This window comes from Pyrgilauda ruficollis, unplaced genomic scaffold (assembly GCF_017590135.1).
Source record: "Pyrgilauda ruficollis isolate IOZ18807 unplaced genomic scaffold, ASM1759013v1 scaffold95, whole genome shotgun sequence".
Taxonomy (NCBI): domain Eukaryota; kingdom Metazoa; phylum Chordata; class Aves; order Passeriformes; family Passeridae; genus Pyrgilauda; species Pyrgilauda ruficollis.
In genome coordinates this window covers 714,088-728,325 of record NW_024531599.1, presented here as the reverse complement: position 1 = coordinate 728,325, position 14,238 = coordinate 714,088, and the positions used below count along the sequence as shown (strand labels likewise).

General features: G+C 46.1%; 1 protein-coding gene across 7 annotated transcripts in view; it reads right to left on the bottom strand.

Annotated features, from left to right (window-relative positions):
• The window catches only part of PPP1R12B (protein phosphatase 1 regulatory subunit 12B), a 131,395-nt gene that overhangs the window by 97,616 nt on the left and 19,541 nt on the right, over window positions 1-14,238 (bottom strand). The window lies entirely within an intron of this gene.

Below are 14,238 nucleotides of genomic sequence, written 5' to 3'. Positions count from 1 at the left end.
GTTACAGAGATAATCATTGCAAAAGCAGAGTTCTAGGGAACTCAATAACTTCTTTATTCAGCAGTATCTCTTTGTTTTCCTAACACAGGAAACTTTCCCTGTTTGTTCTACAGCCCCATGAGCTACTGAAGAGAATGACAGCCCTTGATTAGCTGCTGTAGTCATTCCTGAGCCTGCATTTACAGAGAGCTCCCTGCTTTGAAGTTGCCAGAAGAAAACCTAGCTTGATTTTCAAGTCTCAGCAGTTCTGTTGGGTGGAATTCCTCCTTCCTCAAATTCCTGTCTCCAGCACACTCTGTGTTACATTTACAGCTCACTGGAAGCTGCTATTCAAAGATGAGCTGGCAACTTAATACACACATCCCAATGTGTGTGCCTCTGCTGGGAAGCACAGGGCATGACCAGGAGGTGCAAGGACTGTTTTTTACTACATGTCCATCCCCAGGCAGAAACACAGCTCCTCATCACTATAGAGAGAAACAGCTTGTCCAGGATTCCTCCAAAATCCCAACCTTTGATCCTTTTGCACAGCTTGATGTGGGCACACCTATTGTTTACAGCAGTCAGGTGACTCCCAGATGACCCATCTAAAATGAGCAGCACTGACTATCCATCCATTGCTGTCCCAGCAAGGAAAAAAAATGAGGAAATCCTCTCGAACCAATATCCACACACCCCAAAAATAAACAATCCTGGTTTATCCACATGTTCTTCTGTGCTGCATTGCTCATGTCAAAGGAGAGGCATGTCCTGGACCAGGATAACCAGCTCTTGTTATTTTTACTGCAAAGAGAGTTGGACTGGATGATTCTTGTGGAGGTTTTCCAACTCAGGACACTCTAGGATTCTCAAATCCTGAACTGCTACTTAGGACACCATCACTCCTCCATTTGCTGGTTCACAAGCAGCTATGCACAAGCCCAGCTTTGAAACCTCCAACGAAGCACATTCCAGAGAACTAACCTCTAGTGCAGGTACTTGGCAAGCATGAGACAACACAGGGAACATCCACAGCACTGGGAAAGGATGCCCCAGGAGCAGGCTCAAGTCCCAACTGAGCCCGTTGCTCAAGCATCAGTGTGTTTCCTGGCCCTGCTTTAGACTGGTTTACCTGAACTGTGGACAGAAAAGCACAAGCAGAAATCTAGAAGTCATTTACTTCAGGGGCTGCTCCAAACCCATAATGGCTGAGCCCAGTCTGGACTGGCTCCATCCCCTCTGCTCAGTCCATCTACAATCTCCCACCCTCAGGCCCAAAACAGTTTTGTCCTGTAAACCCTGCTCTGAGAGGCTTCTCTTAGATTATTTCAAGAAGTAAAATTGGAAAAAAAAACCGACAGAAACAAAAAATCTTGCGGACTAAAGAACAACACCATAAGGTTGGAGGAGCCCCAGGTTCAAGTACCATGGGGCAGGACATGGTTACATCTTAGCAATGTGCAAACCAAGTTCTACCACCAGCTTCAGGAGCAAGGGTTTGGTCTTCTTTTAGTTTATCTGGTCCAACCCCCTGCTCAAAGCACAGCTAAATCTTGTTAGATCACAAGACTCAGGGCCTGCTTCACTTCAGTCTGCTGGGATGGAGACTCCCTATCCCCGTGCTTCACCATCCTCTCTGTGGGTAATTCTTCTCATAATCTAATCAGGATTTTCCTTGCAATTTGTTCCTTTTTCTTCAGCAACACAGATCCAGCATCCAAGTCTCAGCAGGTGATGAGGGAAAAGCAAGTAAAATATTCCTACTGTCCAGGAGAACTCCAGTGTGCCCAATGTGCATCTGGTTAATTTTAAGACACACTGTAGAAAGGATAAGCATCTGATTTCCATAATCCCACAAACGACACAAACATACCTATTAATGTCTTCTGTCTGTACCAACGCACTGAAATGCAGCAGGAAGGCAAAGGACGTGATGCACGCAGAGGTGGGCATGGAAACACATGAATCTATAATAATCCCTCTTCAGCTCAAGGAGAAATCCTTTGAGAATTCAAGCCTGATCCTGCAAAGTTCAGATCCAATCTCTGTTTTACTGTCACTCGTATTTATTGTGATTTACTTCAAGCTTTCCCCCAACATACTTCAAATAAACTGCACTTAACATCTTCCTGATGAGTTATTTACATTTTGACCTGGGAATACCACCAGTGTTGACTTCATCTAAAAGCATATTGCTCTGGAAATAGCCAGGAAAGGTTCACCCACGCAGTGTTTTTCTTTTGGGCACAATCCCTTCTGGCTGCCCACAGCGCTGGAGCCTCACAGAGGAATTTTATCAGCCAAGGCAGCAAGGTGGATGGATGGTTCCTGCCTGTGCACACTCACTACTCTGCTGGGCTTGTTCAAGTGTTACCTGTAGCTCCAGTGTGAATCTAAATTTAGACTGAAGAATGTCTCTAGAGCATGAGCTTTGTACATATTTGAGAGAGAATTTTATTTACATTGTTTATCAAATACACCCACTACATCTGCACAGCCTGGGAACCAGCCAAGGAAAAAGCATGGTTCTTGCCCAAGCCACTGGATAAACTGAACTCTAAAGTTAAATGCCTGTGTAAATGCATAAAAGAGCCCTGTCACTCTTTTAAATTTCTTCGTTATTGGCCTTGCTGTTGTGCTGTGCCCACCCTGCCTGGCTCTGATGGGATGCATGCTAGAACCAGCAGGATAATGGGATCAATCCCCACCTGCTCCTACACGGAAATCTGCAGTGATTTGCCTCTCCTGGCTCCTGCAGAGAGCAGTCGATGATGAGGAGTCAGGGCTCTGTGGGTGCTGACAGCTCCCACGGGAGCCAGGACCAATCAACACTTGCTGTCTGCACTTACCACCAAGAGAAAGCCAAGTGTAAAGGTCTCCACCGCTATCCTTAATGGAGCAGGAGAATATTCTTTAGTACATAAGAGAAATAACCCTCCTCCATTCTTCTGTAGTTCATGAAAAGCTGCTGTTCAATGTGTGTGATCAAGGAAAAGCTGCTGTTCCATGAATATGATCCAGCCATGGAACACTGCCTGGCAAATAACTGATTTTAGTATGAGCTGATGACACACAGGAGACAGAGTACAGTAACATGAACAGTTTTTTAAGTGACAGGTATGACCATGCCTACCTCAAATACCAAAATACAAGATTTTTTTGCATTGTTGTATCATTACATACAACTAATTACATTGGCTGAGATTTGAAAAAGTGAGATGGAAAAGGAGTTTCCAAAACCAACATCAGACAAAAAAGTACTGAGTAACTCCTGCTCAGCTCTGAAAATCTCATCATGGTGTCAGGTAAGAAACTATCAGGCAAGGGATTATTTACATAATTTTTTAGTCAAACATTCTAAAAAAACGCATTTCTCAACATGATATGATATGTTTAACACAACTCAGAGCAAGAATTATGAGGTCAACAACTTGGATAATGAGTAAAATTGGTAACTTCTAAAGACCTTCTGAACTTTAAGAACTTTAGAAAGCCTTTAAAAATGTTACAAGAGATTAAATGGCAACTTTTAGGGGCTGCAATGTATTTCTGTGTGTACTTTTACGGTATCAACTGATTAACACTGATGTTATCAGGGAATTCATACTTGCACATACATTAATGTATTAATCATTTCATATATGTCACCATTTAACCAAGATACACAGTAAAGAACAAAATTTTCACTGTTTAGAAGTACTTAGGGCACACATTTGTCCACCTAAAATTTTTGAGGCCTGACTGCTGATACCCCTTCAGCACACCTCTGCTGTGTGTTTCCTTGTGCAAATCTACTGAAATTAAGCACTGTGAGCCAGCCTGTAGGAAAAACAGCCTTCCTGGGGTTCAGGGGTACACCTCACCTTCAGGCTGACCAACTGGGTTACCTGAGGCTACTGGAGGAAGGAGAAGAGGACAAAGAGGAAGTAAAGGGGTAGATATGTCCTCCTTTAAGTACTACTAATCCTCCAACAGATTTAGGAGAGTGGATAAGTTTAGTAACCCAAGAGGATCTATTGCTATGCAGAGTTCTCCTCTCTTATTCGATGCGTCATTCCTCAGGAGCATGGTAAGGACCACGACCTCGGGGAGCAGTCACAAAGCAGACACCTGCCCTCAGCCCCCAAAGAGAGGGGAGACAGTCAAAAAGAGTTGGTTGAGAAGTAATGTTGCCTTTTTGGTGTGTAGTTTCCCCATGTGAGGAAACACTCCCTCTCTTAAACTGCCCTTGGAAAGGGATAGGTTTAATTCTTTCCATTTCAGGCCTTGCTAACCCTCAGCTGCTCAGTTCACACGTAGGAGAGGCTAAAAGCAAGGTTAACTACAAAGCATAGCAGTTTTGTCTTTAAATTTTTAATTCCTTCTTTATCCTCTGCCTCTGTACAAGCTCTAACACAACCTTCAGGGTGATGTGACAGGGTGGGAGTACAGGGTGAGTATCTCTCCCTCTCATCGTGGATCTTCAGCAGGCTAATCTCTTACCACCCCTGTATTTTTCTTGGCAGTTGATAAGCTTCAAGGGCTTCTGGAATGGTACTAATGTATTACAGTTTTAGCAGTCCTTGATGCAAACCACATCCAGTGCCCAGAATTACCCACTCAACACGCAAAGAAAAGTTGGCTCATAGGATTTAAATCCCAGGCATCGCTGGGCAAGTCTCCATCCCCAGCTCATGGTGTTCCTCCAGCTCCTGGCAGGAGACCAGCATTTAGCAGTTTTTCCATAGGGAGGAAGTGCTCAGTTTCTAAAATTTGCAGATATGGCATATTAGCTTACCCCCTTCGCAGAGAACAGGTGGAGCCCTTTCCAGCCAGGGACGCTCACTGCAGATTTGAGCTTGCCAGGAGCTGTTGCCAAGGCATTCTTCTTCCGAGCATGAAGTTTACATTACAGTAAGGAAACGGGGACACCAGGAAATGGGACAAAACAACTTGGCCTGTCTGGCAAGGCTTGTCCAGCAACCAGACAAAATCTGATCTTATCTTGAATGAAAGCTCATTATTACAATGGTGTTGTGTTTGTTCTTTCCTCTGAGCACCCAGAACACAAGCACCACTGAGCCCTGATGAGTATCTGCTCCAGCTGCCTGCCACGGGTTTGGTTTGCGTATCTCCTGAGCATCCCCTGGTTCTGAGATTGGAGGATCAGGGAGGAAAAGGAGACAGATGGGATGAGACCGAGGGTTCAGAGGACTGGGAATCAAGCTCCAAGGAGGTGTGAACAATGCAACACTGCTCACTTTCTAGGGGTGCAACACATTTAGCAAAGCCAAAGCCTAGGACTGGTGTTACATTTCACTACATACTAGATACACACTAGGATAGCAGTGAGGAGAACACCTAAACCACCTCACAAACTCCTAAGAAATTGCTTGGTATCAGCTGAGAAAAAAAAAAAAAAAAAAAAACCCAAACTTTTTCACCTCCACAAGGAGAAAAGTGGTTACAAACCCAGGAGAACACAGATGCCAGGCAGTAATTGCACATCCGCAGTGCTGTCACAGGCACCCACATGGAGGTGGTTGTTTTCTCCACAACTTGCCCAATTGTTGGTGATTTAACATAAATACAAGAATAACATTCAGCGCAGCTGTTTGCAGGAAGAACAGTTCTGGCCAGGATGTCAGTGAGAGCCACTCAGCAACAGGGCCACATCCTGCCCTGTGCCTGCATAAGGTGCTGGCCCTGCCAACAGCAGCACCTGTAACAAGGGGGAGCCTGGCTGGGAGCACACGGCTCTGCTCCCTGCAGCCCCTCTGAGCCAACAGTCAGTTTACAAATAATGTCATATCTGCCAGTGTCATATGATCATGGGATAATGCAGCATGTAGACGCTTGGCATCAGCCAGCCAGGAAACCTGTAATAACTGCTGTGGGCTAACTTTGGCTGTATTTAATGCCCTGGTGCTCCTGATGTGGTTGATTGGGATTTGAGAGAGAGAAGTCATGCACTTGCTCCAGGCACAAGGAAAACGCAGGAAGGGGAAAGCAGAAAGAGCTGCATGCTTGGCTGCTGTGTTACGCGTTTCCACTATGAATACCCAGTCTTGTGAGAGAACCCAATCTCGGTAACTTCTCTGTGCACAGCGTGAAAACCTCGTAATTCTACCCTGTCAGACCCTGGGGTAGCAATCCCCATGCTTCCCACATGGAAATCATACTTGGCAGTTCCACTTGTCACACAGAAATGTGATAGGTAAACTGCCTGCTGAGGAACATGCTGGCTTTTGAAACGGAGTATGAGCTGCCAGGCTAGGAGAGGCCATGCTTCAGCACTTCTTGATTACTCCAGGAAATACCCATCTCCAGAGCCTCCCAGCACTATGGTACCTCTTGCCTGTGCAAAATACTGCTGCTGCTAAATCAGATTGCTCATGAAACCCCCATTATTAATTCTTCTACAAGACTCTCCTCCAATCTAGAAATCAAGAGTTGAACCATGTTGACACACCCAGCCTTTCCCTGACATGGTTTGCTTTCCTCTGTTCCACCACCAAATTTCTCTAACTCTTGAGTCCTCTGAAATTCTTCCACACAACCACATATCCATCATTCTTGCACTGATCTTCAGGACTTTTCTCCACACATCTGTGTGCCCAGAAGGCCACTCTACCCTTCCATCTGGTGAAACCACATACAATTCAGAGAGACCCTCAGAGCAGGGACCATCTGCTACAGCTTGAAGAGTGCCCAGCTCTCAACACACCCAGTGCCAGTCAGGTACAGAACAGCAACAGACACACCACAGAATCACAGCTGGGAAGTACCTCTGGAGACTCCTAACCTAGTGCCTCCAGTGTCAGCAGGGAATTCTCCTCACCCTTCTGAGCTGTGGATTTCCATGTGGATTATCATAAGCATGTGCATATATGTTCATATAGACATACACAGACACATCTATTCCTTGAATATTCAGGGAACTTTGTAATTGTGGGGAAGGACTAGGAGACATAGATTTGTGCAGCCATTCTGATCCAGACCTGATTCACCTCCACAGCTTTGATGCTTTATGTGCCCAAGCCTCTGGCTTTTGCCTCCTAAATTATGTCCTCATGCTGAAAACCTGATGTAGACTCATTTGAGTGACAGAGGCTGCACCACCCGGGAGCTACAAAAAATCCTGCATCAGACAAGGGGTGAAAAAAGTTGGTTTTGTTTAAACAAGGGGAGACAGCACACTCAAATTATTAAAAGTTTTGCTCTGTACTAAGCAAAGTGTCAGACTGAATACAGGCCATCAAAAGCAGTAGTCTACAAGCAGAATGATTTCTGAGTTCACATAAGTCTGAATTCAGCCCAAGATCACCATAAGAGCCCTAGCAGGTTCAAGCCCAGTTTGCTATGGTTCCTCCTTCCCAGCCACATGCTCCCACACCTTGCCTTGCACAGGATCAGTTTCATCCACATTTTCAAAAATGTGCCCAGAGGGCGTCGCCTGCCCAAGCTGGGTGGGATGTGCCTGTCCTTTCCCACTGCCTGCAGACCAGCACAGACCCAGCGACACCAGGTGAGCTCAGCCCCACCCTCCAGGACAGACCAGCAGCCACAGGACAACCCTCCTCAAGCCAAGATCTACCAGGTCACTCCTTAACCTGAGCTTTGAGAGGTTTTCTTCATAACAACATTTTCTACAGGATTGGTGTAACAAGACCACTTTGAAGTTATGGAAATGGTTAAAGGGTTCCTGCAAACAAGAGGCCAACGCCGACACCAGCAGCACCATTAACTGTTACACACAGGGCTGGAAGCACTGGCAGGACAATTCAGTCATGCTGTCACAGCACAGCCAAAGGGATTAAATGACAAGACTCACTTCTCGACTGTTCTCCTGTCATAAGTCTAAAATACATGGAACAAGGTTAGCCAGGAGATAGAGGGAGTCCATGTTCCAGCAAGGCAAGAGTAAATATGTGATGTCAACACACACCTCAAACCACAAACAAAGGCAGGGCTGATGACAGCTGAACAGCATCAGGGTTAAATCTGGGAGCACAGAGAGAGGAGTTCACAGAAAACAAAGGGAAAAGCGCTCCCAAAATAGCCTGGCAACTGTCAGCACTCGGACTGTCGGCACTGGAAGCTATGACCTTGCCATGGTGTCCCATGATCACAGCTCTGCTCTTAAGGGGCTTCTGTCAGAACCAGCACTGCCCAAAAATTCCACCTCCAAGCGATCCCCATATCTCAGGCAGCACAGATTACACTCACCAGTGATTTGGGCAACAACAAACAGCTCATACTTCTGCTCCTGCGACACCACAGAGCTTTTGCACCTTCTCTCTCCTCAGCCTTGGCTTTTGCATGTCCTCTCATGCCTTGACACCCTGCACAGGCACTTCTGTACCACCAACCCAAAGCATTTATGCTTTAAAATTCTTGTCAAATCCAATTCTGAAACAACCACAATAGAACCAGGAGAAAGAGGTAAATTCTGCTTTGAAAAGAACAGAGGAACGGGAGCAAAATGAGATAAAAAGATTCATTTTCTAGTCTGATTAATTAGCTATGGAGGTTCATTGCTTTAACAGCAGTTGAGTCATACTTCTCATGTAAACAGGAAGAGAAATATATAGATTATGTCAGATTTTTCCATTGGAAAAAGCCCCACACACGAAGAGAAGTACTCAGCAGTATCCACGTCAGTCATCAAAAGAAACCAACAACAAATCTCTTACAATGATTAGCACAACAAAAAACCCAGCAGAGCACATGGGAAGAGAGGAATACGTGCAAAGGCATAATTATGCCATGAGCGTAGCATTTCCAAGATGAAATAGCAGCATGAAATGTCAGGTGGAGAAGTGCTTTGAATAGAAGCCACATTTTTGAAACTATTCTGAAACTCCCCACACCTTCATATATGTACTGGGGCCATCAACTTATTTACAGGGAGTTAGATGTAAATACCTGCTGCACTAAAGCAGAGATGGCTTGGCTAAATGTCTGTGGAATTCTTTCCAGCTGCCAGGACTCCTGCATGTGCTGCAGAGATGGTGCTGCCAGTGAGTGCTGAAGCACCACACTCCGCTTGTCCCTGCCTGGGCAGGACCTGCCCTCACCCGGGCAGCCCTCAGAATGCCAAAGCTTCCAGCTCGGCTTCTGTGAAGAAACAGGAGCCACTGCGGGAAGGAGAGAGAAGGTCAGCTGCACACTCACACTGTGTTACTGAAAGGGGAGGGAAATGGGAAAGAAAGCTAAATTGCTTTGCTTTTACTCTTCTAGGATGACAGGCACAGGCACACAGGATTGCCAGCTCTTTGCCTCTCCTTGAACATTGCTAATCAAAGAGCATTTTGGCAAACCTACGAAGATCAGCATGGACCACACAGACATGGATTCACTACGCAAAGAGCCCCAGGGACCAGGGAATGGTCACAGCCCCAGGGCTGCCAGAGCTCAAGGAGGGTTTCGACAATGCTCTCAGACACAGGGTAAGATTGCTGGGGTATCTGTGCAGGGCCAGGAGTTAGATTCCATGATCTCTTCCAAACAAGGACGTTTTATGGTCTTATGAACCCCTCCAGCCTCACAATATTTGTGCTCCCATTTGTCCAGCAACTTGCACTGAATTCACCTCTCATCCAAACAGGGCCCCAGACATTAATTTTCCACTTCCACAGTGCTCCTCCTCTGCAGCCAATTGACTGGTTTGCCATTTGTGTTTACAGCCCACAACACAGCTCTAAACCAGCACCAGGCCATGTGGGACTGACTTCAAAATTCACTCTAGATCATCATTTTACTCCCTTCCTTTTCATCATCATCATCATCCCATTAGGTCTAGCATGATTTTTAATATCCATTATTTCAACACCACAGCCTAATGCTTGGTACCATCTGAGAAGAGCTTGAAATGAGTCCAGTACGTGATCAACTGCCAACACTAAAAATAAAATCTTTCTGTCACTAAAAAGCAGGGACTGCCAGTTTTCTATTGGTGTGGAACAGCACTGGCTTTTCAAGTCTCACCAGTTTAGTCATTCTGACCACTAAGTATGTAATTTCTCTCCCCCTCAGCCAGCACTCCCTGGCACTCGATCAAGACAGTCTATATAAAACCTTGCCTTTAAATTACTGAAATTTTCATTCCTGCCCAAAATAACTATGTTTTATAATTAGAAAACTCACAAGCATCTCAATCCTGTGTGGAAAATGGAAATTTAGGTACTGCAGATTTGCTTAGCAAAGAAATGTTCAACTAACAATCCTTTGTCCTGACAGGAGCTCCACCAAAGGCTACACTGCACTATTTAATGCAGTTCCTAAAGACTTCATTTTCACAACACAAGCAAATATAGATATGGTTCTGCCATCATCTCTACAACACAAACATATCCTAAACTTCCAAGATGCAGCCTTAGACCAGCTTCAGCCAAACCAAGGTGGGGTCCTGCTGGCCAGGGCTGACACTCACCCCAATGTCCTGCAGGGCCACCTGGCGATGGCTAAGCAGCACGGTATGGCCAATGCCAAATGGGGATTCTCCTGGTGAATAATGGGAGGAAAAAATGTAAAATCACTTTGTGGTTCACTTGGAAAGGTGGCTCCACTGACACCACACCTGCTGGAAGGGCAAGGTGGGGTTGCAAGGCCAGGCAGGGCCCCTCTGCTCTGGCAGAGAATCCTCTACAGGAAAAGCCTCTCCAGGTCTTCTCCTACCCCAGCAGAGACATGGAAAAACAGCTGCAAATGATTTTAGCTACAACTTGGCAAACTAAAGGTGAGATTTGTGTTGCCTAACTATAGACCTCAAAGGCAGACAGAAAAATCTCTGTGGATCACTCCAGGCTTTCTTTAGTCTCTGCTGTGACAGGATTTTGCAGCAGGCTCTGCTGAAGCCAGGGCTGCCCTCTTATACCTAATACCCTGCCATATACCTCTCCCCCAGCAAGGGCACTGACACTCATTTGATATCCCACTGAACAGATCCAGGAGCTAAACTGGCTCACAGTGGGACCAGACAAGCACCGGCACTGGTGTCAAAGGCACATGACAGGAGCAGCAGGAAGGGCAGGACTGAGATAGTCTTAAGCTGCCACATAATACCTTGCTTATGTCAAGACAGACAGCTCATGCTGCCTACAGCCCAGGGAAAAATGGATTTTTCAACACAGAAAGCATTCAAGTCACTCCAGGGCCAGTACTGCTTTCACAGAAGCCAGCTCTACCGTACAGACATCAAAGTTCACGTACAAGAAGTTTCATGAACCCCACTAAATGACAAAAATGCTGAATTAGCACTAAGTGACTAGAAACCAGTGGCTGTGAGCAGAAACCCCTCAACACAACTACAGGTGAAGAGCAAGAGGAGATTCCTTGGAGGGATTAATTGTCAGTTTATTCACAAACAGACTGGCAGGCCCTTGATTTCCATGCACACTCCCGTCTTGCTGTCTTGCTGCCACATCAAGTTTTCAAGATCTGAATTTTACCTTTGTGGCCAGAAAAAAGAAGGTGGTATATAAAGAGAAAAACATACAGTCAGTAATTCTATTTATTCATTTTCCTTTCCAGTCTGGCAGCATGCAGAAAAGTTTAAATTTGCTACTTTGCAGTTATATATTCAGTGGCTAAAACCTCTCTAAGGATCAGTCCACGTGCTCCTAGAGGCAAAAATCATCCCAAGACAGACGTGTGGCAGCTCGCTTGGGCATTTTCCAGTCCCGTGCCACTCAAAGCTTTCTCAGTCAAGCAAAAAAGGGGTTTTTCTGTTCCTGCCCACACCTGAACAAGAACCTGGCATCCACCACGGCTCAACTGCCACAGCCACTATTCCCAGCAGGAAAAGGCTCCACATCAATCAGAGGACACAGAATTTTCTCTGAAGCATAACAAATTATGGAGCTGACAAAGAGAGGGCTGGATAAAGAAATCTTTCTAAAAATAAAGTGAATCCACACTATTCCTGAAAGGCCCACAGCCACGATTTTGCAGCATTTCCATTTCTAGTGCCATCACTGGGATTTACAACATCACTTATCACAGTGCAGCTTTAAGGAAATGCTTTCTTTTAAATGCTGCTGAAATATTGATATAATCAGATATTACAGCAGAAGTTAAGGTAGGTATTTTCCCAAAACATAGCAAATAAACCTATCTAAACATAGCAATTTAAGCCTGGACTACAGCTGGCACTTTTAGTGTAGCAGGTAAAGGAGAACACAGGAGGTCATGGTCCTATGACAAAGTCTGCACGTCCCGTCACAGAATCCCAGACTGGTCTGGGTTTGAAAGGAACTTAAAAGCTCTGAAGTCTCTCTGCTCTGATGCCAGGCTGGGAGAGCTGGGGGTGTTCAGCCTGGAGAAGAGAAGGCTCTGGGGAGACCTAAGAGCCTCTTCCAGTGCCTAAAGTGGCTCCACGAGAGGCATGGGCAGGGACACCTCCCACTTGCCCAGGTTGCTCCAAGCCCCATCCAACCTGGCCTTGGACACTTCCAGGGATCCAAGGACAGCCACAGCTGCTCCGGGCAACCTGTGCCAGAGCCTCCCCACCCACACAGCCAAGAATTCCTTCCCCATACCCCATCTATCCGTACCTTCTGGCAGTGGGAAGCCATTCCTGTGTCCTGACATTTCAGGCCCTTGTTCAAAGTCCCTCTCCAGCTCTGTTGGAGCCCCTTTAGGCACTGTAAGGGCCCCTAGAGTCTCTTATCCTTCTCCAAGCTGAACACCCCCAGCTCCCCCAACCTGGCTCCAGAGCAGAGGCAAAATTTTTTCAAGAACTCCCAGTACTAGGAGTTCTTGAAAAAATACATGTTTGAGGATCCAATTTGTGTGAGTTTTCAAATGCCAACCACACTTTCAGGCAGAGCTCATTTGCACTTGCCTTTATTCACAGGAAAAAAAGAAAAAAAGAAATCAATTGACACTGTTAGAGCTGCTCGGTCACAGCAAAGTGTCTTTGAGTTTTTTTGTTTTTGTGGGAAACAAACTAAAGCAAATCTCAGCACAGCCACCAGTAACAAAATCCTTCACTGCTTGTTTCTGAGCACATTCCATTCCTGCTGCCATCAGCAGTCCAAAGAAAGAGCAGGGAACTCCATTCTGGTGATGTCTGTGGAAAAGAGAGGTGGTGGCCAACATGGTACAGAGAGCACCGAGCTGTTAATGACCCGTGGAATAAGGTCACTGCAGAGGGAGAGGAACTGCTTGACTACCCCGTGAGACTCTCACAGGGTAGCTGAGTGTGCCAAGGATGCGGCCATGCACTACCCCTTGTCAGAGCATGACATCAGATATCTTGGTAGTTTGAAAGATGGACACAGCTAAGGTGTCAGCTTTCCCCAGTGGCATGAATCACATTTCAAATCTAATCAGAAACTGTGGTCTCCGTGACCTAAGAAACACAGACCTGATACAAACTTCTGTGTGTTCCTCAGAGTAACATAAACCCAGTTCTTGCCTCAGTGCTGCGCACATGCCTGCGTGGCTGAGGTCCTGGCAGCCTGCTGTGAACTCTGCCTGAGTGCCCCAACAGGACTTCCAGTGTCACACAGATGGCAGAGGCTGAAAAAAGGTCACAGCCAGAAATGGTGAGAGCAATGAATGCATCCAGTAAAGGGAGGACTGGCAGCAGAGCTAACTCCCCACCTCTGTAACCACCAGGAGCACCAGCCAGGCAGCTGCCTGGGCTTATGGGTGAACTACAGCCCTTATTCACCCCTGAAGTAAATCAAAACCTGGTGGAAAGTTCAGCTGGAGGATGGTGAATTCTGTTTATTGCGCTGTGTCTCCTGAGCATGAGTCTGCCCTGCAAGTGGGTGGCACAGGAAGTCTTCAGGAACAGAGTACTACAACCTGGATGGTGAACAGGAGAATTAAGGAGAGGGTGAGGTTTGTCAACAAAGCCCAACTGCCAGAGGCATGAAACAACCTCTTGTCTGAGTGGATCACCCCAGTCCAGACAAGGCCACCAAGTTAATCAGCGGGATGGAGCACCTCTCCTACGAGGAAAGGCTGAGGGAATTGGGATTGTTCAGCCTGGAAAAGAGAAGGCTTCAGAGTGACCTAATTGTTGCTTTCCAGTGCCTTAGAGAAATTTAAAGGAAAGATGGGGCAAGATTATTTACAAGAGCATGTAGTGACATGACAAGGGAGAATGGGTTCAAATTGAAAGAGGGCAGCTTTAGATTAGATCTTAAGGAAAAATTATCTACTGTGAGGGAGGTGAGGCCCTGGAACAGGTAGCCCAGGGAAGTTGTGGATGCCCCACCCTAGGGCTGTTCAAGGCCAGGCTGCATGAAGTTCTGCAAAACCTGG